This window comes from Theropithecus gelada, chromosome 8 (assembly GCF_003255815.1).
Source record: "Theropithecus gelada isolate Dixy chromosome 8, Tgel_1.0, whole genome shotgun sequence".
Taxonomy (NCBI): domain Eukaryota; kingdom Metazoa; phylum Chordata; class Mammalia; order Primates; family Cercopithecidae; genus Theropithecus; species Theropithecus gelada.
In genome coordinates this window covers 135,846,349-135,873,818 of record NC_037676.1, presented here as the reverse complement: position 1 = coordinate 135,873,818, position 27,470 = coordinate 135,846,349, and the positions used below count along the sequence as shown (strand labels likewise).

Below are 27,470 nucleotides of genomic sequence, written 5' to 3'. Positions count from 1 at the left end.
GCTGAAAAGATTGTTTCCACAATTGCCAGGATGCAGAAAGGCTGGGGCCATAAACATGCAGAAAACTCCAGAACAGACCCCAGGATTTAACAGAGAAAGCCTGTGGGCAGAGAGAGAACAGAGCAGAGAGGGGGAGGGCGGGCAGTGGTGGGGCCAGGAGGGAGACAGAGACACAGAGATGGGCTCTCTCTCCTTCCAGCTTGTTTTCAGCTTCAGTCGGCACATCTCTACATTAAAACTCTTTTTTCTAAGGAAACTTGAGTGAGTTCCTCACAGTCCCAAGAGCCCTAAGGAAAACACTGTCTGAAACACAAAACACCATGTGCTGTGCCCAGCACCTCTGAACTCATCTCTCACAAGTGAGGCAGCCCTTTTCTTTTCTGCACAATCACCCGAATGGGATCAGAACCCATTAGGATCTTTCCACTCTGCTGTGCCAAGAAAGGGGGGTAGGGAAAGGATGAAATCAATTTCCTTAACCATCATTACTGAGAGCTTTGCTGGTGCTCCAAAAAGGTAGGAGGTGGCAGCATGCAGTAAATCAATGTCAGGGCTCCCCAGGGACCCGCTGTGCAGACACTCCCAGTAATGACCGTGACTCCTTGTTCTCTGGCAGGATGTGATGGGAGATACACTCAGGGTGACAAAGAGAAATGCATGCACACACTTCTGACATACAACCCCTGGAAGGGGTCTTAAAAGGGGGTGTTAAGAGTGCTACTTGCATGGAATGTCACAACTCAGGAAAAAAAATGGAGAGGGAGAGGCTGTCCCTGTTACCTGGGAAGAAACATAACAGAAAGAAAGTGGGGCTTTCAGAAAAGGCCTTGCCCAGGTTAACCCTTCAGAGATCGGCTAAAGATGCATCTGATGTACAACCTTTTATTCAAATAAGGTGGTGATTTATGTGTGTTTCACCATAATGTCAATTAATAAGGAATTTCCATCTCACTATAGAGTCATCCAGGAGAACTTCCAAGACATGGTCCTGAAGCCTCCCTCCAACCCTGAGAATGTTGGTGGGCATTTGAGTTAGCAGAACTATTTGGCAGAACCCATACAATCTACACTATTCATATATATAGTCATGCATTGGATGACATTTCGGTCAATGATGGACCACATGCATAAAAGACAGTGGTCTCACAATACACTAATGTAGCTGAAAAACTCCTGTGCCTAGTGACCAGAACATCAGCTCAATGCATTACTCACGTGTTTGTGGTGATGCTGGTATAAACAAAACTACTGCACTGCCAGTATTGCACATATAATACGTACAGTAAGAACTCAGCTAAAACTGAGCTGCTTTTGGTTCTTGGCTGCAAAGTGAAACAGCTGGATGACCTGGGGCTCATTACTTGCCAAATCTGATCCTCTTTCCATAGAATCTACTAGGATATACTAGTGTAGTCTAATATGAGTATAGCATTTTCTATTTTTCAAATATGTTCCCATACATTATTTGATCTATACAATAAACAACACTTTTGTTATTTCATCCAAAAACTCTTTATTGGCCCAGATGATATTTCCAGCCAAAGCTAAAAGTCTGGTGCATGTTAGAAGCTCTTCCTTGCTGGAAGACGCTGCTGCTGGAGGGGACAGTAGCTGATGCAAGTAGAACTCTCTGCTCTCCTCCTCCCATGCACACAAGCAGTTTGTAGATGCAGGGAACACCTTGACCCGAGTTTCAGAAAGAGAAAAGCCCACAGGATGTGTCCAGGCAGACAAAAGCGCTCACCCCTTCTCTAGAATTCTATCAAAAACCAAGGGCGTCACGCAAGAGGTCTCCGAGCAGGTCCAGAATCTCCTAAAAGGCTATTCATCTTTTCCTTTCCTTTCTAGTAGTTATTTTTCTCATTCTCTCTCCTCCTCCTTTTAAAAGCTGGTTTCTCTTCTACTTTTCTCATCCCTGAATATTTCTCCTTTTCTCTCCCAAGTCCCTGAAGATTTCCCAAACACCCTAGCCCCCATCCTCTAAGGCAGGTCATCTTCCTGCTATGGGCAGGGACCTGGCACTGGAGAAACCCACCATCTACACAGTTGACTTACTACATGTCAAAGACAGTTCCAAAGGTTCTATGTGTACGAATTCACTAACTGATCACAACAGCTTTATCAGACAGACACTTCTTAGGTCGGTTCTCACAGATGAAGACACCGAGGCACAGAGCCACCTAGGCTGGGAGGTTCAGTCACTAGCCCAAGCTCAAACATACGTTGAGTGGCAGTGCAGGATTTGAACCAAGAAGTCTGGCCATGCGGGCCCTGGCCTGAATCCCTGTACTACAGCAGTCCTCTGATGAAACAAAGGCCGAGGGACTCTCCCCTTCCACTGCAAAAGGCTGATCTCTCTCCAGCTGGAGCAAGGGGCGCTGGAAGGATGCAATGACCCTAAAGCCAAACTGTGCCAACTGTGCCTCTTTCCTCTAACATTCCTCCGAAAAGTTGCGAAAGAGGTAGTCTCAGTAAGCGGCTAAGAACCGTAAAACCAGATTTACATGACTTGTGTACAGCATTTAGCATCAAAGCCCTGCACTCTGCCATTCAGCAAAATAAGTCTCCACCGCCCCCGCTTCCCTGTAAAAAAGGGAGGGCTAAATAACTGCAAGCTTAATCCGCAAACCCGAAGCCCCAGCCGCAGCCTCCGCATCTGGAAGGAAAAAGCGGTGGCAGGTCGGGGCCGGGACCAGGGCCGGCCGCAGCGCCCAGCTCTGTGGCTCTGAACGAGGTTCTGGCCGCAAAAGTCCTCCAGCCCACGCTCCTCCCTTCCCCCTCCCTAAATCCCACCTCGAGTCCCGCGCCCTTAGAGGAAATGGGTGGCTCTGCCAGGTCGCCAGCAGGGGATCGGCCCCTTCTCCCCACCGTGCCCCCGACTCGAATTCTTCTGGGCAGTGCCATCCTCTCGGTGCGTGCCTGTCTTCTTCCTGAAACGGACCCCAGTGGCTCCCGGCCCGCCCGGGCGCTCTTCCTTAGCCCCGCCAGCTTGAGGGCGGCGTCGGGGAGCGGGGGGCTCCTCTCGGGGCGCCGATCAGGTCCCCGCGCCGCCGCCGCCGCCGCCGCCGCCTCCGGCGTCTCCCAGGCTCGGCCTCTGCCGAGCCCGCTGCGGTCCACGTGGCTTGGCAGAGCTAAATTCGGCTTGCAGGAAGCCCGGAGCTAAGGGAAAGCCGAGCCGGGGGGGGCGGGGGCGGGGCCGAACGGAGGCGCCGGGTCGGGAGGGGCGGGCACTGGGCGGAGGAAGGGGAGGGCCGCGCTCAGGGGAGGCGCTGACTGGGCTCTGGAGCGCCCTGGCTCCCGGCCCCGGCCGGCCTGGAAAGGCGGCCGCTCCTTGGTCGCCCCGCCTTTCACTCCCGTTACACCCGGGGGAAGGTGTTCCCGAGCCCTCTCCCACCCTCACCCCGCCTCCTCGCTTCCCCGGCTCCAGCCTCCGCCGGCGGAACCCACTATGCCAGACAGTTTCGACACTTTGCAAAGACAAAGAGCCCTAGACCGGAGGGAGGAGGAGGAGGAGGAAGAAGAGGAGCGGAGAGAGAAGGAAGAGACGATGTGAGCTGGGAAGGGGGCGAGTGTCTGGGACACCCACACCCCTTTATTCTCCTCCGAACCCCCTCATGCCCAAATCCCGGAAACTCCAGCGTGTCTCCAGCCGTGGTGAGTGCGCGCGCGGAGGCGAACCCTGCTCGGGGTGCGCGGGGGCTGCGTCCGCCGGAGTTGGGGCTCGGGCAGTTTCCTGTGGATTCTCGGAGTGGAGGGTTGATTGTCTGGACCCGGGAACTGAAGGGATGGGGAGGGGACTAGGAGGGTGTGACTGCGGAGCTGGGACTGAAGACCCTAGGATTCATAGTGAGACTCCTTCCTTAGCCGCGGCGACCACCCGGGGCTTTGGGAGAGGAAGAAGGTCGGGGTTGAGGTTCGGGCTTAGGGGTCTTTGGCCGACACTGGAGGAGCTGCCTGGAGCTCTGCGGGGAACCTACGCCAAGTCCCGGGCAGCGATTCCCGAAAGCAACCCCAGTGACATTGCACCCGGCACCGGGCTGGAATCTCCCCCGCTGGGGCCGCCCGTGGGAGGAGATCTCGCTGGGTGGCCGGGCTCAGGCGCTCTCGAGCGGATTTGGGGTCACAGGCTGGGACACCGCGGAGGCCGCCAGTGTTCTGGAGGAGCGGCCGTGGGACAGTATCCGGATCGAGTCCCCCAATCCGCTGCGAGCAGGCGAAGACCTGGGAGGTGGGTAGCGCCCCGGGGACGCCTTCAGCGCACACTGCTCCGGATCTGGGGGTGAAGTTGGCACCCGGGACAAGAGAGCTGAACGCGGCGTGGCGGACAGTGGGGGACGCCGGTGGGCCAAGGGGAGCACGGCCCAAGTAGTGTTAGTGGCAAACTCGAAACTCCGAATCCGCCCCAACCCCCTGAGGCGCCGCAGCTCCCGAGAAATAATATGACAAAAGTTAGCAACTTGCCTGTGTCTGTCGTGTATGTGACCTGCGTGGGGGCAGGGCCACCCCTTCTGGGAGCGCGCGGGGACGGACAGCGGTGACACTGGGGCGAGGCGCCCTGGTCAGGGTACAGTTAGTTTGAAATGGGGACGGTGGCGCAACTTTCCGCTCCTCCTTTCTCTGCGCGAGTGTTTAAGCGTGACCTTGCGGGAGGAAGCGCGGCTGAACTTGAGATGGGGGTTGAGCTTGCGCCCCGGCTTAGCACAGAGACTCCGGAGCGCGCCTTAGCGTGGCCTTGCAGCCAGGTCTCCCAGGAAGCGTGTGGGTATCGTCTGGCTCTGCTCGTCGCCTGGAGCCCCGACTCGCCCTTCCCTCCTACGCGAGGGTCCTCGCCGGCCGTACCACAAGCGGGGCTCGGTGGTGCGTTCCGCTAGGGGACACGTGCGCGCCCAGAAGCGCGCAAGGGGGTGGGGGTTGGGCAGGTCACTGCGTCCCGTGGGCCGGGCGAGTCCCGCAGAGGGAGACAGCCGTGACCCTGGGGGCAGTGACTGGCTCGCCGCGTCGCTGCATCAGGCATTCGCCCGGCTTTCTCGTGATTGTTTCCGGGCACCCCTGGCCTCTCCCGACTTCTCCCCCTCGCGGGTCCCCAAGCCCCGCAAGTTTGCGACGAGCTGGTTCTCCAGGGAGACAGCGAGCGCCCACCCCCGCTCTGCGGCTGGGTGTGTGTGGTGAGAGGAAGAGATAGGAGGAGGAGGCGAGGCCGACTCGCCAACGAGGAAAACGGGGTGAGAGGGGAGCCGGGTTTTCCAGTAGTAGCCAGGGTGCCTGGCACGTCGTAGGTGCTAACACTGTGTTCACTGACAAGGCCCCAAGGTGGAAGGTGCTGGCAGGAGCCGGGACGCCCCCTTCTTCCCTTCCAGTCTCTAAAATGGAGTTCAAATGTATCTGTCAAGCCCTTTGGGCTTCTAGACGTGCCTGGAGCACCTACTACGTGCGGGGCTCAACTTGCCTGTTCCTAGAAGCTGCGGGCGGAGCCTCCTGGTTTTCTTTCCCGGGCGCTGCCCAAGCGCCCGGAGGCTTCGAAAAGGCAAGGTGCACTGCCCCCTGCCGGCTGCTATGGAAACTGCCGCTTGTCTCTGCGGTGGGGAAGGGGCGCCCAGTGCTGGAGTCCCTCACAGTGCCTTCCCCCACCTCCCCTTCCTGCCCCAAACATTAGGACCCCTGCCGGCTGTTTTCTGAAATCCCATGGTTGGCTGAAATGACTGACAGAGTTTGCCACTCCGTGTCCCCCCGCCTCTGCAAATGTCTGGGTACAGCATGCGGTCTCTTCTGGTCTCCAGTCTCTCTTTCTTTGGTCACCAGACTTAACCTCTCGGCGTCTCAGTTTCCATATCTGCAAAATGAGGCTAATAATACATTCTCCAAAATACGTTCTGCAGAATAGACAGCGTGTGGCTATAATACATGTAATTAAGTGAATGTGTGTATATATAGGTAGTTCATACTCTATATGTGTGTATGTGTATACCTTGACTTCAGGTCTAGGGGAAAAAGTTCCATCGTACGCTTTTTGCTAAATAAAGAATGAATAGAGTGCTCCTTCTCCTGCCTTTTCAAAATCCCACAAACCGTGAAATTTGCCTTCCCTGCATTTTTCTGGATCGGCATTTGCTGTTTGGGGTGCGATTGGGCAAGGCCAGGGCCTGGGCTTGAGCAGGGCCTTCGTGGCCTACCTCCCTGGCTGGGAGGCCACAGCACCCCACCCAGGGTGAGAGAGAAAAACAGGAAGTGTTGCTAGAAGTGATGGCAGAGGGTTTCTTAGGGGGTATGGAGTCTGTTCCTCGAAGCTCTGCAGCAGCAGGCGGAAACTGCCTTCTGAGCAGCCTTCCTGATGACTGTGGACAGGGCTGTGCTGCCCCACTTCCCTGATGGCACTCACAGAATTGGCTGTCACTGATCTGGAAGCCTTTCTTATGGGGATGAAGTCGTCTGTGAGCTTGACAGGAAAGAGTCCTTCTAGGTCCTGGGTCTTTGGGGCTGAGGTAGATCTCTGTCTCCCCTCCCCACCAAGCAGCCCCCAAGCCAGGACACCACCCAAAGGCAGGCAGTTGACATTGCCCAAGGAGGAGCCCTCTCCCATGTGTGACTCTGAGCCTTCTGATCAGTTAACCTTGCTTGAGTCAGTTCCTGTGTAGAAGGTTGCTGACTCAAAGGGTTTATATTTGGGTAGAGCTTTGGCCAGGGATCTAAACATTAACCCTCACTCTAGGCCCCTCCTACATCACAAAAAGCAACCAGGAAAGCGAAAAATAAAATCCGCCAGTCATCTTGTAAAGCTTTCCAGTGAGTTCTGCATGCCTGTGTGCACACACTCCACAGGCCGATGGAAGAGCTGGCCCGGTCACAAAGAATTCTAGAATAAGACTTACATGCAGCTTCGTTCAGCTGTGTAGCCTGTGTGGAAACTTCAGCATCCCTGCTGGCACACCTGAGGAGCTGAGAGCTCTCTTCTGCTCTAATTTGGTCACAGGAGCCCAGACTGGGGCCCCGTGAGAGCCTGCATTTGAGTTCCAGTGGCAGCGCTGAGTTACTTTGCAACTCGGGTCTGGATCTTAGTTTCACTCTCAAAATGAGAGGCTTGGCTGGGCGCACTGGCTCATGCCTGTAATCCCAGCACTTTGAGAGGCCGAGGTGGATGGATCATTTGAGATCAGAAGTTTGAGACCAGCTGGCCAACATGATGAAACCCTGCCTCTACTAAAAATACAAAAATTAGCCAGGCATAGTGGTGGGTGCCTGTAGTCCCAGCTACTCAGGAGGCTGAGGCAGGAGAATCGTTTGAACCCGGGAGGTGGAGATTGCAGTGAGCCGAGATCGTGCCATGGCACTCCAGCCTGGGCAACAGAGCGAGACTCCGTCTCAAAAAAAAAAAAAACAAAAACAAAAAACGAAGCTTTAGAGTTCTGCTGCCCGTCACTGTGGGTCCATTAAAAGCTTCTCTTTGTGAAGACAGCCACCACCTCATTTATGTTTGCTTCAGCCAGCATCACCCTCAAAACCCTCCTGGTATCACAGACAGCCCTGGCTTGGGGCAGCTGGACTGTCTACTACCCCATGCCAAGGGCATCTCCCTTCTCAAAGAATGGCCAGGACCATTCAGAGCCCACACCCCCTTGGCAAAGTAATTTTCTAGCAGTTCTCAACACTAGATTTTTGAAAGGAGTCTCAGAAGTTTCAGACTCTGAGGTCTGAAACCTGACAGAGCCAGGGTGCCATTTGTGGGGGCTCCCAAATTGGTGCATATTGCAGAAAGAACCCCAGTAATCTCACCAGCGCCTGTTTTGCTTCCCATCTACAAGCTGAACATGACCTTAGAAATCGCTTTGGTCAACCCTTTTGCTTTAATGCAAAAATATTGAGGCTCAGAGGGGAAGTCAATGAACTGTAAAATCTGGGGTTTTATTGTTTATTTGGTCTTGTTATTGGTGGTGGTTGGGTTTTGATTTCAGTTGAGCCAACATTTACTGGGAACTTATTACCTTCCAGGAGCACCATGCAAAATGCTGAGATACAGAGAGGAAAGAATACTCGGTCCTTGTTCCTTGCTGTCCCAGAGATCACAGTGCCCTGGGGAGGGGGACAAGGACATACCCAGTCAGGCTGCGTGTAGAAATACACAGGTGCTAAGCAAAATGGGAACGGAGAAGGGAAAGGGTCCCTCCACTTTGAGGGACCCACAGAAGGGTGTTCTAGAGATGGATGAGTCAGACTGCAAAAGAGCAAAGGTATCTTCTTGAATACATTGAATATCAAAGCGTCATGTACCCTGTGTGTGCAAAATAATAATAATAATAATAAAGTAAAATAAATAGATTGGCTGTAATCCTGTTCCACATGGTTCTGAAGAGGTAAGGGAATTGGGAATTTTAGAGGTTCAATGCTTTGGCCTCTTTTCCCTCCGTAGGTCCTGATCTCTGGTTTGTTTGTGTGGGAGGAATTGTTGCCTCGCAGCCAGGCTGCAAGTTTCTACACCACGAGAGCCTCCAAGCGTTGGAATGCCCGTGTATAAAACAGAGAGTGGCTGCTTTGCATTAGCCTTAAAAAAAAAAAAAAAGAACTTAGTGCTTTATGTTTAATGCTCGTCCGTGTACTTTATCTCAGATTTTCATAGCTGATTTGGGAGGGTGGGTTTAAATGGCATGGCGGGTGGCAGGTAGGAGAAAGCGCCCAGGTTTTCAGGGGGACGCTACTATCCAGGCTGGCTGGGTGAGATGGAGCAAGTCCCTGCATTTCCGTGAGCCAGGTTTGAGGTGCATGTGGGTGATCGCCCCCTGCAATGCAGGGGATGCAGGGGACGCCAGGAGGATTAAGGGAGAGGATTCTTGTGGGAGAGTTGTGTGTGCAGGAGTCCCAGAGCCTCCCTGACTCCAGTTGCATTAAGTCTGTGTATAAGAGAAAGTGATCGCTTGGGGCACTCCTCAGGACAGAGCCTGCGGGAAATGGAGGAGTTGACTGAAGGCAGCAAGTTCTGGAAAACGCCTGGAAAAGCACTTTTGAAGTAGGAGGAGGCTGATTTTAAGGTAAGATGGTTTGTGAATGATCCGCCTGGAAGCAGCAAGGCCTAATGACTGTGTTGGGGCAGCATGCTCCTCTCATTCCTATGGGTTATGTCAAACTTCTGGCTTCTTCGTCCCTAGGGCAGGACACAGAATGACTCGTTAGCCAGAGCCCTGGCCTAAGAAGCCACCCAAAGCACTGTTACCAGGAGCAGGGACACACGAGGGAGGTAGGGGGTAGCATAAGGTGGTTGAGGTGCCCAGCATCATGAACCCTGGCCACCTGGCGGGAGCCCTTCCTGTGTGGCCTGGCTGGCCAGCAGGGATGGGACTTGTGTCAAAGTTCAAGGCACCTGCAGTGGACGCTATTGTGGTTCCCACCTGGGACAACTGTTAGAGAGGGCTCTGCAGTTGAGGTGTTTTCTAAAGAGTCAGGGGAATTCCTGCAGGGAAACTGCTGGCCAAGGACACAGAACTCCTGGGCCCTGGCCCTGTCCCATCTGCTCCAGGCTGGGGACCTTGGGCACATTGTTTAACCTCTTTGACCCTCTGTTTCCTCAGCTGGGAGATGGTAGTATAAATTCCCACTCCCTCTATTACAGGAGAGTTAGGAGGACCCCACAAAATGAAGCACAGGAACCTGCCTTATTGATAAGAATTTTAGCAGCATCTACTTTTTATAGTTTAATGTATACCCAGTAGTGCCAAGTATTTTGAACATCTTATCATTCTGGAGTTCGGCAGGAAGCATTGAATGGAGGGTCTGAATAAAGGTGTGCCTACAGAGATGGTGCCCTGGTTCAGAGAAGTCAGCAAGGGATGCTCTAACACCTGGGCCCAGTTACCACCCCCAGGAGAAGTGGCGCGGCGGGGAATGGGCTAGGGGAACCGGGAGAGCATCGCAGTAGTTGCCAGAAGCCTCTGGAAGAGAGAGACCACAGGCCCCCTCCTCAACTTGGCAGGACAGGAGCCAGGCAGACCAACCCTGCAATCTTGCTCTCCTCTGGCCTGCCCTGTGCAATTCTGTGGCACCAAGTTCTGAGCCTACCCAACGGCCAAAGGCAGGGAGCTCCTTGATGGAGCCCCCCAGGTCAGGACAAGGTGGAGGTGGATTAGGAGCAGGCCTGGAGGGCAGATTGAGGACACACACACACACACACACACACACACACACAGAGCTGTCATCTCATTTGAATCTGCAACAGCCGGGGGTGGAGAGGGGGTAGTCACAAGATTACCAGTTGGCAGGTAGGATGCCCAGGAACTGGAAGGTAACCCCCTTGCCTAAGGTCACACAGCTGGTGGGAACCCACATTTTAACCCATTGTATCTTATCAGCCCTAGTAAAGTAAGAACATCCGTTGTAAGACATTGTGAAGACCTTTAAATTGTTATCAGTAGCATCTTAATGAGAAGCAGAATAGTTTAAGTGTTAAGGTTTGCCTGGGTTTCAATCAGAGGTTTATTACTTCATGATCGAATTACTGACCTTTTCTATGTCTCAGCTTCCTCTTCTGTCATGAGGTCACACTTTGTACAGTTGATGTGAAAACTAAACAGGTTTATTCAGTAAAGGTCTCTCAACAAATGTTAGTTTTGATTCCTGAGAAGGTCAAGATTTAGACAGGGTGGTGTGGGGGTGAGTGGTACTCCAACATGGCCTTTTAACCTATTCAGCATTCAAATAATATGATTTGAATATTTTTAGGTTAAAAGTTTCTTTCTTCCAATTATTCTGACGATGTTTGGGTCGTTTCTTCTGACTGTGTGTGAGTGTGTGTGTGTGTGTGTGTGTGTGTGTGTGTATTTTCTCTTTAAAACACATGAAAGTGCCAAAGGACAGAATGACAAGAAATTTAAAGACCTAAATTGGCTTTATTGTGATTCTAGAATTGAGCAACACTTTGTTCCACAAAACAGAATAAGTTTTCCAGTGAGCTGAGCAGAGGAGGTTGGCTTTATAAACAGGACTGAAGAAACCAGAAGCAACAAAGTGTGTATTCATTACATTTAGAGAGAACGCTAGAAAAATAACTGATTAGTTAACATCCGGTTACTTTAGGCTGCAGAAGGATTAGAGCTGAGGGAACTTCATGATCATACCAGTTGACAGTTTAATCCCGCCTATTTGGGAAATTGACTGTCTCCTGATTTCTCAGGAAGTGAGATGACAACTTAGTTTTGTCGATGGCTGTTGTAAAACCTCGGTTCTTGTCTCCTTAGTTTAAAAGAAATTAAACAAGAGACACACGGCAAAGGAGATGCAGCATGGAGCCGTCTATTGCAAAAGAGGCAGGGTATTCTGAAAGTGACATGCAGAACAGACAGTACACTCTGACTGAGGATTCAGGGCGGGCTGTTCGTGAGGACGGGACAGGATTGACTTACTGGGGAGACTCCCTTGATGAGAGCCTTACGCGGTTATTCACAAGGAGGCGGGAAGAGGCGCTACTAGTACGCATGTTCTGGGTGGTCCTTGGGGTGCACGTGTGCGGCAGCCGTACGTGCTTGCTCATATGTCACATGTCTCATTAACATCTGAAATCTCCAACCAGGGGTGTGTTTTTTTGCTATTATAATGAGCAAATATTCAGTCTGAGGACAGGTAAAATCAAAATGTGCATCCTCTTACGGGGGAAATTCCTTACTGGAGCTAACTTGGCTTGAATAAACTGGGCTATAGTGTGAATGCTGTGGCTTCTCATGTTGACCCTGAGGTTGCTGTGCCATGGTTGCCACATCTCGAGGATATGGTTCCGTTTTTGACTACCTATCCCCCCTCAGTTTGGGTTTAGGGACCAGGAACTTTAGCGTGGGTAACTCTATTTTGATTTTCAGTGTGCCCTGTTGGGGCCTAGTGCAGAAACTTAATCCAAAACAATGGCCTTCTATAATTTTTATTAAACAAAGCCTATCTAATCATGTATGATTCTATAGCCCTTAAGGGAGTATAAAATATGACTTAAAAATTACTTGCAATAATTCAGAAAAGCTGAGAAGAAAAGAACATTAGCTCCAAAGTATTTGGCAGAATTAAAAAGAGGGTTACAAATGACTTTTGGAAAGTACACATTAGAGTGTGCAAATAAAGTACTTTCTCTGAATTTCATTAGCTACATTAAAAAAAGAAAAGATCAAACCCAATAGATAGCACTGTAATAGATTTTGCTACATTAAAAAAAAAATCCATTTGAATCCACAGTGAACTAAAACACCAGAGTAGCTAAAAAGTCCCTTCATGCATATTTACTTAGCACAGAGCTCTTGAGAAAAACCCAACCAGTAAACCCCAACCAAAGCAAACCAGCTACTTTCTCTAGCTGAGAGGGTGGAATGACTCCAAAATATTGTTTCAAGCTCAAAAAGCCTAAAACAATTCCACATAAAAAACAAAAATCTATCTAATTGGGCATTTACTTTTTTGGAAATAAAAGGCCCGGTGGGGAAAAAAAAAAAAAGAAAAAAACCAACAACAACAAAACCCTTTTGTTAGATCCTTAGAAGACTAGACTGGAGCCCAAAATAAATCCCCTGAATTTGGCCAAGTATTAAACGACTCTATTCTCCTTCCCTGCCTTTAAGGCACTGGAGCCCTAACAAGGGCAAAGAACTCTCAGTGGTCAAGAGCTCAGACACCTGAACCAACCCAGCGACCTTCACAGACACCAGCATCTACAGCCCTGACCTGAGTTGGCCCTCAGTTCAGCTCTTCTGAGGGTCTTCCTGATTTTGTAGATAAAGATGTGGATTCAGGCCAGGCCTGGTAGCTCATGCCTGTAATCCCAGCCCTTCGGGAGGCCGAGGTGGCCAGATCACGAGATCAAGAGATCAAGACCACCCTGGCCAACGTGGTGAAACCCCGTCTCTACTAAAAGTACAAAAATTAGCTGGGCATGGTGGTGTGTGCCTGTAATCCCAGCTACTTGGGAGGCTGAGTTAGGAGAATCACTTGAACCCCAGAGGTGGAGGTTGCAGTGAGCCGAGATCCTGCCACTGCACTCCAACCTGGTGACAGAATGAGACTCTGTCTCAAAAAAAAAAAAAAAAGATGTGGATTCAGAGGGGAGCAGTGACTTACTGGCGAATGTCACATGGGGCCCTGCCTCCAGATCTGTGTGTCTGAAATTATCATTTATACTTGGTGGGTCTTTCTTTTTTTTATTTTTATTTTTGGAGACAGGGTCTCGCTCTGTTGCCCAAGCTGGAGTGCAGTATGTGATCTTGGCTCACTGCAACTTCCGCCTGCTGAGCTCCCACCTCAGCCTCCTGAGTAGCTGGGACTACAGGTATATGCCACTGTGGATCACTCTTGGTAGGAATAAGCCCAGACCTTCACCAACCTTGCAGTTCTGTCACACTTGTCCTTAGTTTATGCCTTTAGAACCTCCATCAATCACCCTTGCCACTCTGACCTGTAGAGAGGCACACAGCGGAGTGAGGTGACTTGATCAACATCTGCTCGAGTGTCTGGGAAATGGCAGATCTAGGCCTCCAGCCCTGGTAGAGCTACCTCGCTTCATTCCCGGCACCCCAGTACCTTACAGCCTCCACCTCACCCCCGTGCTCCCTCCTTGACTGAGCGTGAGAACAGTGGCAAAAACAACAACATAAATCTAAGTCTCTACATCCTCATTAGATCCTAGAGTCAGCTGATGGAGCCCAAATTATCATCACAACAATCTAACATAACACAACCACTGCAACCACCATTTACAGTTCATGTGAAATAGGAGTGAACCGGCACCAGAAGCTCATTTGGCCAAGAACCAGCTTTAGCATTAGGAAGTCAGAGAGCTCAGTTGCTACCTGTGAGACAGGGAAGGCAGTGGAGGGTTCTGATGGTGAGACCCAGGTACGTGTGTCTCAGTGGAACCTCCACAAAGCTCAAGGAATTCACGGCACTCAGAGACATGTAGTTGGGTGGTTTGCTCATTATTTAGTTATTTTGCACGTAAATCCTGTTCTTGCAGAGGTGGAAATCAGCTTCTAAGGAGTTGGAATCAAAGTCAAGCAACAGAGGCCAGAGGGGAGGAAAATCCTGCAGACAGTTTGGTGACAGGGTATCTTGCTTGCATATTTTTTGGGGCAAACTGATTAACTGGCAGCAAGCAAAAAGATGGCTCTGGGCAAACCTTGAGTAAGGCTTCACAGAAAATAATTTCAATTGATTGTATTTTCTAGAAAACTTTAAGAGTTTATGCATTCTACGTGACAGGCTGTCTGGGTGCTGTCTGCCCTCCACCTGGGCTGGGCTGGATTGCCTACTTTACTTCATTAGAGTTTCTCACTCGTTTGATATGGGAGCCTAGTCTTTACAGTGACTCTCTGTAAAGTGTATGTTTCCACTTTTCCCTAATCCCAGTTTATAGGTGTGGAAACCAACGTTTAGAGAGGTTAAGTCACTTAACAGAGGTCACTTAGCTAGAAAGTGGCAGAACCAGGATTTATAAGCGCACCATTTCTTTCCGAAGCCTGAGACCTCAGGCCCCATGCGATGTAATTCCCAGGTCATCCTATATCCCTGGCTCAGTGGGGACCCTGGAAGGGAAGGGCAGCTTCTCTAAGGTTCAGATAGGAAACTGGTCACACCAGCTGCCTGGCCCCTAGCCCAGCCCATGAGATGTGCTGTGACCACGTGTGTCCTCTGGTGACCATGAACCTATGCCCTGTAATATCCTTTTGGGCAGGAGTTCCTGACTTTTCTCCACCTAGTGCTTTCCAGGTCTCACACCAGCAGCTTCATTCTCCCGAAGGCTGAGGCTCTGAGTCTTCTCCCCGATTCACCATCACTGGGGTGGGTCCGTGGGTTTATTTAGCCTATTACAGACTGGCTTTTTTTTCCAGTAAGCTGCTAAATTTGTCATAATTTATTACACAGCAATAGATAATACACATGAAATGCAAATATTTTTTCTGTTGTAAGTTGTCATGCTGATGGGAGTGATGGTATTTCAGTGTGTGTGTTTTTTTTAATAAAACTGGCATCTAGTAATTGTACATATTTATGGGGTACATAGTGAGTTTCCATACATGCAATGTAGAGTGATCAAATCAAGGTAATTTGCATATCCATCACCTCACACATTCATCATTTGTGTTGGAAACGTTCAAAATCCTTTCTTCTAGCTATTTGAAAATATACTATAAATTCTTGTTAACTGTAGCCACCCTGCAGTGCCACAGAACACTAGAACCTATTCCTCCTATCTGTACTTTTGTATCCTTTTAACTGCTCCACGTCTGTCCTTGCATGGCTGCTTGCAAGAACTCATCTTTGTGACTTGTTGGTATAGAGTGAATTCCAAGAGCCCCAAGGTGTTTGGGGATTGAGGGAGGCAGTGAGCCACTTTGAGCCTACTGGGGGGTTGGAGAAAGGACTGAGCAGGAAGGCTGAGTGTGAAGTTTGCAATCACTTAGCTAGATGGGAGCCTCTTGGAGGCAGCCTGCTTCACGTAAAAGGAATGGTCAGCGTCGCTGTTGCAACCTTGGAAAATTCCCTTTTAATAACATCTTCACAATGGAGAGAAAGGTTTGTTGTCGTTCTTCTTACTTGAAAACGCTGTTAATCCTACCACCTGGTGGAGAATTTGATGAATAAAGACCGTTGCTCAGGAAACATATTAGCTGCCACGAACAGGAATGTCTTTGTGAGGTGTATTACTGGTTGTTTCTAAAACATAATCTTACGTTTTAAAATTCAGTCTTTTGGCAAAAAAAGAAAATTAAAATGAAAGGGAGAGATTAGGCAGACAGTACCATTGTTCTTTCTTTTACCGCCTGATAGAAGCTTCGAATGGAAAACACACCTTTCAGAATGCGTTGAAGAATTGGTTCCAACCAAAGGCCTGCTGCTATTTTTCTGTTTCTCCCTGTGACCTGGAACAAACTGAGCTCAGCAAACATGATCCTTGGACCACAGTGAGTCCTCACTTAATGACATTGATAGGTCCTTGGAAATCGTGAGTTTAAGGGAAACGACATCTGAAACCTGATTTCACCATAGGGTAATTGATATAAACCAGAGTTCAGTTTCTCTGGTGTATTTCTGTTCATAAAAACATCACCAAACTTCTAAATGAAGGCCCCAAACAGCATCACAGGTGGCCACAGCCTGTCCCAGTGGCTTAGGACATGCGCGCACACACACACAAAACCACACTCTCTTGCCCTGGGACCATATAAAGACATCAGTTCACCTGACATGCACAGCTTTTTGGGGTGTGGGAAACCGGAGTACCTGGAGAAGACCTACAAGGACATGGGGAAAACTTGCAAACTCCACATACACAGTCGTCCCAGCCAGGAATCCATCTTCTTCTCATCAATGTTATAATGAAATGATGTTGAATGAAATGGCATTATTGGAAGACCTGCGGTATAGGATTTTATGCATTAAACTGATATTTATGCAATGTCAGAAATCCAAATAAGGAGAAAAAAATATACTGGCTGTGGAGACAGTTTTGAATATCAGAATATTTCTGTATTGTCAGGAACCTACCCCGGATGGAGTAAAGGAGGTTTTCTCTTTTTCTCTGAGCCATGGTGTCATTAACTTTAGTCACCATTATTTGTGGGAGGGCGGGGGTATGGTATGTTGGTTGAATAATTAGTTACAGAGGTTGCACACTTTAATAGTGTCAAAGAATTATAAAATCTTAGCATTTGCAAAGAGCCTTAGCAGTGACCTTGTTCAACCTTCTTCAATCTACTGAGTCATTCATTGATTCCTTGATTTACTCAATAAATGTATTAGCTCTGCCACTGCCTAAGTGCGTGTCCTTCAGCAAGTTGCTGAACCTCCCTGTACTTCCCTTTCCTCATCCATAAAATCTGGATAATAATAGTACCTACCTCCCAGGAGGTAGTAAATAAACATTCAATGAGTTAACACTTGGACCGTGCTCAGAAGAGTCCTTGTTAAAGATATGTTGTGGGCAACGTATCATCATCATCAATTACATTCTTGTTCCACCTCCCTCGAGCAGCGGTTTTCCTCACTGAGACTCTACCTGGTGGTTATCCTGTACCTGCTTGATCACTCCCTGTGGTAGGGAGCTCTCTGCCTCACACAGTGGCGTTTGACCTCTGGGCAGCTTTGTGGTTTAGAAGGCTCTTTCTCATTCAAAGCTTCCAACCAAAGAGAGCTTCCTAGAGCAGGTGGCAGAGTGGTGCTCTCAGGAGCTATCTGAATTTAAGGATGGGAAAGTTGGGCTCTGAAGCTAGGGTATCATTGCAGGACATCAGAGGCAGAAGAGACATACCTAAGATTTTAGCCATGAGAGGGACCTCAAGACCCCAGCCTCTTTTTTTTTTTTTTTTTTAAGGCAAAGTCTCACTCTGTTGCCCAGGCTGGAGTGCAGTGGCACAATCTCAGCTCACTGCAACCTCTGCCTCCCGGGTTCAAGCGATTCTCCTGCCTCAGCCTCCTGAGCTCATTACAACCTCCACCTTCTGGGTTCAAGTGATTTTCCTGCCTCAGCCTCCTGAGTAGCTGGGATTACAGGCATGCCCCACCACACCCGGCTAAGTTTTGTATTTTTAGTAGAGACGGAGTTTCACCATGTTGGTCAGGCTGGTCTCAAACTCTTGACCTCGTGATCCACCTGCCTCGGCCTCCCAAAGTGCTGGGATTACAGGTGTGAGTCAGACCCTGGCCTCTTTATTTTACAGCTGAGAAGATAGCTCAGACGGGGCCTAGCTGGTGCGACGGCTCAGCCCATCATTAGGCAGAACCTGGATGGGAGGCCAGCCCATGGGGCGATACTGCCAAGACCTATATTACCTCTCAGTTCTCCTCTCATCTTGGGCTGCTCAGGATACCCCAGAGAACATGCTCCTGTGCCCTCCTGCACTAGAACAGGGAGGAAGAGCAGCCTGGACCGTGGGTACCAGGTATCCTATGAGGACCCCATTGTGCCAGGCCTTGGTTGGCTAGATGATTTCCACTGTGTTTACACTGCACAGTCTCCTCTCTCCCTTTAGACCTCCCTGTGAGCAAGCTTGTATTGTCTTTTGTGAATTCTGGCATCTGCCTTCCCTCTTTTTCTTCCTGAGGTTCTGCCCAGGAAATACCACATACTGGTCATTCTAGACCCATTCGCTGTCTAATCAGGCTTTGAGCTCACTAGTGCCATCAGTGTTTTACAGCTGAGAAGGCAGGCTCGCTGAAGTTGGCCATTGCCTGAAGGTCCCCCAGGTTGGGAGGGTCAAGTTGGGGGGTTGTCACGTACCCCTTTCCACTGTGTCACAATGTTTCCTTCTAACACACGCATGCACATCGTAAAAGGCTCGAGACCCAGTGTATCTGGTCTCCCTGCCTGCATTAATAGCACTGCTGCCAACCTCCCTCCCACTTCCCTCCACTTAGTTTTATCATCTAAGAGGCCAAAAGAACAAAATGTCCCCCCTCCACCACACCATATTTCAAAGGGCTATAAATAGGACAGTTAGTGGTGGCACTCTGGGTCACATTTGCCAGGGACAGACTTTATATGATGTCAGCCATGTCCTTGGGTCCAGGGTTTCCATGGCTAATAGTTTTCATTCTCCCTTCTCTTCCTTCCTGTTTTTGTTCCTTCTTTTTCTCCCTCCCTTCTTGTTTTTCTTCATCCTAAAAATCTTGTTCAAAAGTACATAGCTATGCAGCCTTCATTAGCTGAGGTTGTATAGAAGGCAAACAGGTCCCTGTTTCACAATTCCTCCCAGATCCGAGAAAGGAACGCAACTCTGAGCAGACAGAATAATACATTCTGGCCTAGAGGACAGCTGTACAGCCTGCCAGCATCTCACTCCTCTGAAAGCAAATTCAGTCCACCCAAGAGCAAGGCCAAGGGGGTGTCTCCTGTCCAGGAGGCCCAGGCCAGGGGGAGAAGACAGGCTCTGGAGTCACCAGGCCCGCTGTTGATCAGTGGTGAGATCTGGGGCAAGTGACTTCCACATCCGAGCTTAGTGTCACCCCTTGTGCTCTGGGGGTGACACCAACTCATCTTCTTCCCGGGTGAGAGTTGAGATTTAAAAAAAAAACAGGCCAGGTGCAGTGGCTCACACCTGTAATCCCAGCACTTTGGGAGGCTGTGACTGGCAGATCACGAGGTCAGGAGATCGAGACCATCCTGGCCAACATGGTGAAACCCCGCCTCTACTAAAAATACAAAAATATGACTGAATATGGTGGTGTGTGCCTGTAATTCCAGGTGCTCAGGTGGCTGAGGCATGAGAATCGCTTGAATCCAGGAGGCGGAGGTTGCAGTGAGCCGAGATCGTGCCACTGCACTCCGCCCTGGCGACAGAGCAAGACTCCAACTCAAAAAAAAAAAAAAAAAAAAAGAAAGAAAAAGAAAAAGAAAAGAAAAGAAAAGAAAAAAAACCCCAAGTAGATGGCTGGACCAGCACTTGGGAGGAAAGTAGGTATTCAGTTAAAGTTTCTCCAATCTGAATCAGACTGGCAGTAGCAGGTGTGGAGAGGAGGAGGAGGTGGTGGCCCAGGAGAGCTCACTCATGCTGACCTGGTCATGGGCAGTCAGTGCGGTCCTAGCCTTCTTGACATCCTCAGCCCCTTTGGAAAGGGGCCATCTCCTTTGATTCATAGTTCTCACTCTCCAGCCTTCAGCCCCTCATCTGCCTACACCCCTACATCCCACTGTCGAGTGTAGAATTTTAGAACGCCGTTGTCAGAGGGTCACTGGAATGGATCCACCCCCACCGCTGCAGTGTAAACGTGGTTCATTCATGTCATCTGCTGCAAGGGAGCATGGGATTGGGGCAGCCAGAGAGCAGCAGATGGTCATGTGCATTCAGGTGTCTTCCAGAGTAGCCTGGTGACTTTGGGCAGGTGATTGCAGATTTGGAAAATGGGTCTAGCATTTGACTCATGCTCAGGTTGCAAAATTAAATTTTGGAATAGTGCCTGGCACATAGTAGGAGCTCAACAAGGAGGAGCATTGTTCCCTATTCCCTAAAGACAGAAACCCTCCACCTTTGATGAGAATCAGAAGCCGCTGTACAGCCCTGATTGGGTGGATCTTGTTGACGGGCCCCAGTTTCAGAGGCTCAGTGCATGGAGTCTGCAGAAGCAATAAGGCCCCAGGTACCTCCCTGTACTCTTCTCCCGTGTGTCTCTTGCTCCTGGCCCCCTTAGCACCCTGCTCACTGGATCCTTCTGGACCCTCACTGTGGGGCCTCTTAGATTTCCCCAACCTATGTTGCAAACTTTGTTCTAGGAACCTGGTGTCCAGGCTGTTGGCCATCTCTAATTTAGTCCTAAGATAGATCCCCGAAGATGGCACAGGTTGCCTGTGGACCTTTTCACTGCATGATCCTAATCACAGCTGATGTTTTCTGAGTGTTCCATGCTTTACTAAGTGCCTCAAATGATGATAACAGAAAGGATACTCGCTACCACTTCTCAACAAGCATACCAGGCACTGTTCTGAGCTCCTGTGTACATTTTCTAATTCAGTCTCATAACCTCATAACCCTATGAGGTCAGGGACTTTTATTATCCCCATCACCAAAAGAGGAGACTCAGGTACTGAGTGATGAGATAACTTGTCCAAGACTCTGGTCAGTCGATGGCATAGCCATTGGCCGAGTCATTATTGTGTTTGTCCCTTATGAACAGCAGGCAAAGTGAACCGCTCTTCCTCATCTGTCTTCTTCATGACCATCATCATCAGCATTTCCACATTACAGATGAGGAAACTGAGGCTTCCAGAGGCACACAGGCAAGGCTGGCGAAACAGGAGCTGGGATCTAGGGATTTGGATGCTGGGGTACAGGAACTCACCCTGGGGTTGAAGGTGGAGAGAGCCAGAAGTTGGTTGTCTCAGTTCTGCTCACATTCTGGCCCCACTGAGTCTGCTCACAGCCCATGTGGTGCTAAGAGCTGTTAACAGCAGAGCAGAGTGGAGCAGGGAGGGCTTTTTATGCAAACAGGGGGGTCATGAACTGGTGCGCGCAGGGGGTTGGATAGTGTGTGCTTCAAGGTCATGTCAATCCTGGTGCCGTCTCTGCATTTGAACTCAATATCCCTTTGAGCACAAAGGGATATTGTGTTCAAGACAGACCTGGCTTTGAGTCTCATCTCTGCCAATTTCTAGCTGTGTGGCCCTGGGCAAATTATACTCTTTCAGAATCTTAATTTCCACATCTGTGAAATGGGGGTAAAACTACCAGCCCCAGAGGACTGCTGTGAAGCTTGAATGAAATCATGCACATGAGATGCTTTGCATGCTATTGGCCTCATTGTCCGTATTCAACCCATGGTTGCTATTGTTGATGATAATAGCTCTTCCAGCAAAGCAGCCAGACCTCAGTGGTTAGCCTTCAAATTCAGAAAGGCACTTCATTATGAGGGATCCCGTGTGTTCAGCCCCTTTCAGAGAGAGAGGTTAAAAGTGAGAACAGCTTTCCCAGTCTAACAAGTGCATGCGCTTCCTGCCCAAACTTCTTCTCATTCTTACTTTCAGATCAGCCGAGTTGGCCTCCGGAGTCCCTGGGTCTCCACAGTGGGAGGTGCCACCGCACCCAAAGAGGACCCACCCTTTGAGCTTCCCTGCTCAGTTTGCTCACATGCTGGCATGAGCCATGTCATTCCTGGTTCACACACCCAGAATTTCTACCGGAAACCTGGTTATCATTATGCAGCCCAGCCAACAGCTCTGCTGAGGGCCTTCCAGCACTCACACCAGATGTTTCTAGGTCCTCTCACCATTCCTCACTCAGCTTCTGTGTCTGCTCTTGCACTTTTCTACTTCCGGGACAACTGTCCCGTTTGCCAACTGATCTGGCTAAACTGTCTCCGTCTTGATCTCATTCTCCGTCAGTATCATGTCCTGGGTGGGAATCTAGATTAAGAAACCACTTACTTGCACATTCATGAGCCTGCCCAGGACACAGAGTGGTCCGGAACACAGAGCCTTCCCTGGACACACAGGCTGATGGACCTGTATTCTCTCTCCCCATGCAGTGGGCTTTTCTAGGGCAGAGCCCAAAGTGTACTGTTGTCCCCAGCAGGGCAGAACACAGTGCTTGGCACAGCCCAGGCCAAGGCTCAGTAAATGCTGATGGGAAGTAAACTGTGTTAGTCCCAGACTTTACACTACAGTAGAGTTAGGAATTAGTTAATCATTCAGGCTCCAACCTTTATCAGTCTTATGACCTTCAGCAAGTTACCTAATCTCCTCAAGCCTCCATTTACTCACCTTCAAAATGATGAAAATCATAGTACACACATCCAAGGACCATTGTGAAGATTAACTGAGCTTTTGAGTATAAAGGGCTTAGTTTAGCAAATGCCCATAAGTACTTAAAAAATGTTATCTGTTATGCTAGTTTAAGTGTTATCTGTTATTGCTACTACTAGTATCAAAGTGATTTCATGTTGTTTTGTATTCACTTACTTCTTAGCAGAGCCCTGCAAAGTAGTTGAAGCAGAGACAGTTCGGTTTTACCAATGAGTAAAGTAAAACTCAGAGAAAGGCTTTCTTTCTCTTTCTTTCCTTTCCTTCCTCCCTCCCTTCCTTCCTTCCTTCCTTCCTTCCTTCCTTCCTTCCTTCCTTCCTTCTGTCTGTCTCACTGTGTCACCAGGCTGGAGTGCAGTGGCAGGATCTTAGCTCACTGCAACCTCTGCCTCCCAGGTTCAAGCGACTCTCCTGCCTCAGCCTCCTGAGTAACTGGGACTACAGGTGCAGGCCATCACACCTAGCTAATTTTTGTATTTTTAGTAGAGAGGGGGTTTCACCATGTTGGCCAGGATGGTCTTGATCTCTTCGCCTCGTGATCCACCTGCCTCGGCCTCCCAAAGTGTTCTGATTACAGGCGTTAGTCATCGAAAGGCTGTTTTTCTAAAATTGCACAGCTTGACTTGACCAGTCTCCCCCTGGGGGCACATCTAAAAGCAGGCCACACTGTTTTGCATGGAACATGTCATGCCCACAGGCCTCAGAAAAGATCCCTATAATTTAAAAATGCAGCAATAGTATTCAGCCAGACCCAGTGGTAACAGTTATCCAGATGATTGTTTGCATGGAGAGGAAAAGCTATGATTTATTAAGCAAACTGGGCCTGCTCCTCCAGGAGTGATATCCAGCGTTACTTCTAGTTTGCTGCTCTGCTCCAAGAAGACACAAAATTGGAGAACACACTCTCTTGTGAGAGTTATTGTATTATATTGTAGAGTAGAAAGGAGCCTCCGGTGGCATGAGGGGGCTGTGGATGGTGGAAGTACGAATATGGGCCAAGAAATAATGATTTATGGGTTCAGAACAGGAGGAATGAGAACATAACCATGATTTGTTGGAGTGGAATTTGTCCTAATCTGTGCTGTAGCTGGAGAAGGTAGACATTTTTCTTGCTTCCAGGTCTCTTGGTTTAAGCCCAGCAGTTCCCTGCTTAGCTCCTAGATTGGTGCTAGTGGCTACCAGTTGGATGGATGGAAATGAAAGGGATAAATGGGCTGGAATAGGATGATAGTAGTTTGCCTGGTATCGGGAAGAACACTGAACCCTGGGTCTAAGGCCCTCTGCCCACTGTCCAGCTGCACAGCTCTCAAGCTGTGTCATGGAGGAGCCACTTCTCTGGGCCTTGGTTTCCTCATTTGTGGTCTTGGAGAGTCACATAAGCTTTTCTGAACCTCTCCAAAAATGGGGACACTTTCTGATTTGTCTTTCTTGTATGGCTCGTGTGTATGAACATGCTTCACAGATGTTTCAGCGGTAAGAGTTTAGCTCTTGCTCTTAATTGGAAGCAATCTTGGAAGGGTGGGGAAATAGGGACTCAATATAGAAAGAGGCATGACAGCAGAGCATGAGTGAGAAGAGAACTGGGACATGGCTTTCAGAAAAGATTTCCAAGGCTCCTGTTAAAACCAAAAGGCAAGCAAACTCTGAGGAGCTGTCAGGCTGTTCCTGGGATCTGGGGCAGAAAGACAGTGGAATAATTGCCTTTCCTCTGCATTTAACACCCTAGTCCTATATTAGAGAAGCTGAAAAACTGAGGCTGCGGAAGGTGAGTCCCCCATGGGATGCAGTTCTAGTTTTGGTTTGTTTGTTTTTGCCTTTTTTTTTTTTTTTTTTTTTGAGATGGAGTTTCACTCTTGTTGCCCAGGCTGAAGTGCAGTGGCAGGATCTCGGCTCACCACAACCTCTGCCTCCCGGTTCAAGTGATTCTCCTGCCTCAGCCTCCTGAGTAGCTGGGATTACAGACATACACCACCACGCCCAACTAATTTTGTATTTTTAGTAGAGACGGGGTTTCTCCATGTTGGTCAGGTTGGTCTCGAACTCCCGACCTCAGATGATTTGCCCACCTCAGCCTCCCAAAGTGTTGGGATTACAGGCGTGAGCCACCGTGCCCAGCGAATTCTAGTTTTTAAGATAAGCCTCCAGGTCGCAAACTTGTCCGTTGGAATTTGGAATCCAATGCAATTGCCAACGTATTTTTTTCAAAGCCAACCTAAGACTGATGGAAGATTTGGTTCAGGATGTTATGCATTGCTTCAAGTAGAGTCTTAGGCTTTAATTGAAGATCACAGTTGGCCACAGGTGCCAGGCTGTGGAGTCAGAGACTTCATTCAGAGCAGGGCTCCATGTTTAATCTGATTCATGCATTACCCCCTTATATCTTACGGCGTAGAACAGTTACAGCGTATATCCTGACATAGGCATATATACATGCAGATTTTTATATTACAAGGATTCTCGACTATTTAGTAAGATGTAACATACAGAAGGCCCAGACTCAGTAATGAGCTTCTGCAGACTTATAAATCAGCCACACCCTGCTGGATTATCTGAGACTGATCTGCCTGTTCACCCATTTATTCATGGATTCACTGGTCATTATTTAGTGCCTCCTACACCCATAGGATAGCCAGTGGGGGTGAGAGTGGGGAAACCTAGTGTCAAGTAAAATAACAGCTCCCCTTCCCCACCTCTGACGGCTCGGTCTAGTGAGAGCAACCAATGATGGGATTGAGGTGATGCCTGGTGCTTAGTAAATTCTTGCTAAATGGAAGAATGAAGGCTGGGCGTGGTGGCTCATGCCTGTAATCCCAGCACTTTAGGAGGCTGAGGCAGGTGGATCATGAGATCCGGAGATCAAGACCACGGTAAAACCCCGTCTCTACTAAAAATACAAAAAATTAGCCTGGCGTGGTAGCGGGCGCCTGTAGTCCCAGCTATTTGGGAGGCTGAGGCAGGAGAATGGCATGAACCCGGGAGGCAGAGCTTGCAGTGAGCTGAGATTGCGCCACTGCACTTCAGCCTGGGTGACAGAGTGAGACTGCATCTCAAAAAAAAAAAAAAAAAAAAAGGAATGAATGAAGAAACACAAGAATGAAGCCATGGGTACTGGAAGGGGGTGTGGCCAAGAAAACATCTTAAAAGTGTGATACCTATATTGTTTTGGTCACTCTCTCCTTCAAGAAATAGGAATAGACTTTCTCCCACATGCCAAGTGGTGTGCCGGGTGGCAAGGACACAGTGGTATGTGGGGCAGACATGCCCTTGCCCTTATGGAGTTAACATGTTGGTGATAATGCTTTGTCACAATGCAAGGAACACTGAAAATATAGAGGGGCTGTGCCCAGCCTCGTCCCCAGAGTCAGCAAAGATGTCTCTGGGAAGTGGTGTTTACACTGAAATCTGAAGGGTGAGTAGAAAGTACAGAGGGAATGGGGAAGGTGTGAGCCAGTGATGCAAGGGAGGGAGGCCTGAGTTACAATTTACAAGGATCCCCCTGGCTGCTGCCAAGAGCGGGAGTTGGCATTAGAGGCGATGGCTATTTTAAGACTGGCTAGGAGGCTGTGGCAGTGATCTTTGTGCCTTAATTCTCGTTTCTGAAAAGAAAGAGTTTCGTTCCTGTAGCTTTCCCAGACCCTGACCCCTAACTGTGCTGACTCTGGTCACGTTCATGTATCTTCTATGTAACATCCTGCCCCCATCAGCAGGTGCCAAATATAATCTGCTTATAGTCAACACCACACATGGTTGGTTTCCAGAGCCAGGCAAATGCCTTTAGACAACTCTGGGCTTAGACAGTCACTAAATGCTGTTGTTCCTCCCTCTAAAAGAGCTCTTGAATCTCCCACTCCTCCTTTGGCCCAGGGCCCTGCCTTCTGGCCCTCATTATCTCTTCGTAATCACCAACTCGACAGGGACTGAACTTTCTTCCTAACACACATGTTTATCCTCATGTGTTGCCATTGCCAGGGGTGTAAAGATACCTCAGTGGTTGTATCAGTCAGCTTTCTCTGTATAACAAACAGCCCCAAACCCCAGTGCCTAAAAATAGCAGACATTTATGATTTCTGTGGGTTGATGATCTGGTCTGCACAGTGAGTGTTAGGCTGATTGCCTGTGCTGGCCCATCCACACATCTGGAGGCTGAGCTGGGGTGCCTCAGCCTCTCTCCACACATTGTCTGTTATCCTCCGGGGGCTACCTCAGGCTTGCCAATGTGACAGCAGAATGATTTCCAGCAGCAGCTGGCATGGCATGACTCATGCCCAGGAACTTGAGACCAACCATGGCAACACAGCAAGACCCTACAAAAAATAAAAATAATTAGCCTGGTGTGGTAGCATGAGACTGTAGTTCCAGCTACTCAGGAGGCTTAGAGGGAGGATCGCTTGAGCCTGGGAGGTCAAGGCTGCAGTGGGTGGTTGTCATGCCACGGCCCCTCCAGCCTGGGCAACTGAGTGAGATCCATCTCCCCCCCTTCCCCCGCAAAAAAAAAGAATGATTCCCAGCAGCAAGAGAGAGGAACTTTCAGACATAAGCACTTTTAAAGTCTTTATTTATGTCACCTTTGCTATTGTGCCATTGGCTAAAGCAAGTCTTGTGGCCAAACTTTGATTCCCCCTCATGCTGGGGGGCGGGGGGGCAAAGCCACACTGCAGAGTGTGTATGCAGGTGGCCTGCACAAATTGGGGCCATTTCTACAGCAATGGTTATGAGGGAGACTTCACAACCAGACTGAATGGGGATGTTTTCTGTGTGGTCTGTTCCCTGCCACGTACTGCTTTTGTCCTACTGAACAGGTTTACTCGTCAGGTCTCAAAGCCTCAGCTGCCCATCCTTAAAATGGGAATCATCCTTGGGACCACCTCAGTGATTTCATGAGAGGATCTAAAGAGAAAACTGAGTGTCTGCACGTCTCTCAGTGCTTGGGGCCCAGTAAGAGTTGAGGGTTTCTGTGCTATTCTTAGTGTCAGATGAAGTCTTCTTTTTCTTTCTTTCTTTTTTTTTTTTTGAGACAGAGTTTCGCTGTCACCCAGGCTGGAGTACAGTGGTGTGATCTCAGCTCACTGCAACCTCATCTCTCAGGTTCAAGCAATTCTCCTGCCTAAGACTCCTGAGTCTCTGGGACTATAGGCATGTGCCATGTGCCACCACACCTGGCTAATTTTTGTATTTTTAGTAGAGACGAGGTTTCACCATGTTGGCCAGGCTGGTTTCGAACTCCTGACCTCAA

The 27,470-nt window shown here is 49.2% G+C and overlaps 1 protein-coding gene across 1 annotated transcript in view; it reads left to right on the top strand.

Moving 5' to 3' along the window:
- Window positions 1-2,883: 2,883 nt before the first annotated feature.
- ST3GAL1 (ST3 beta-galactoside alpha-2,3-sialyltransferase 1) overlaps window positions 2,884-27,470 on the top strand; it is a 116,366-nt gene continuing 91,779 nt past the window's right edge. The window contains exon 1 of the mRNA XM_025394447.1: window positions 2,884-3,654. The gene's annotated coding sequence lies outside the window, so the exon portion shown is untranslated. The remainder of the gene's footprint in view (window positions 3,655-27,470) is intronic.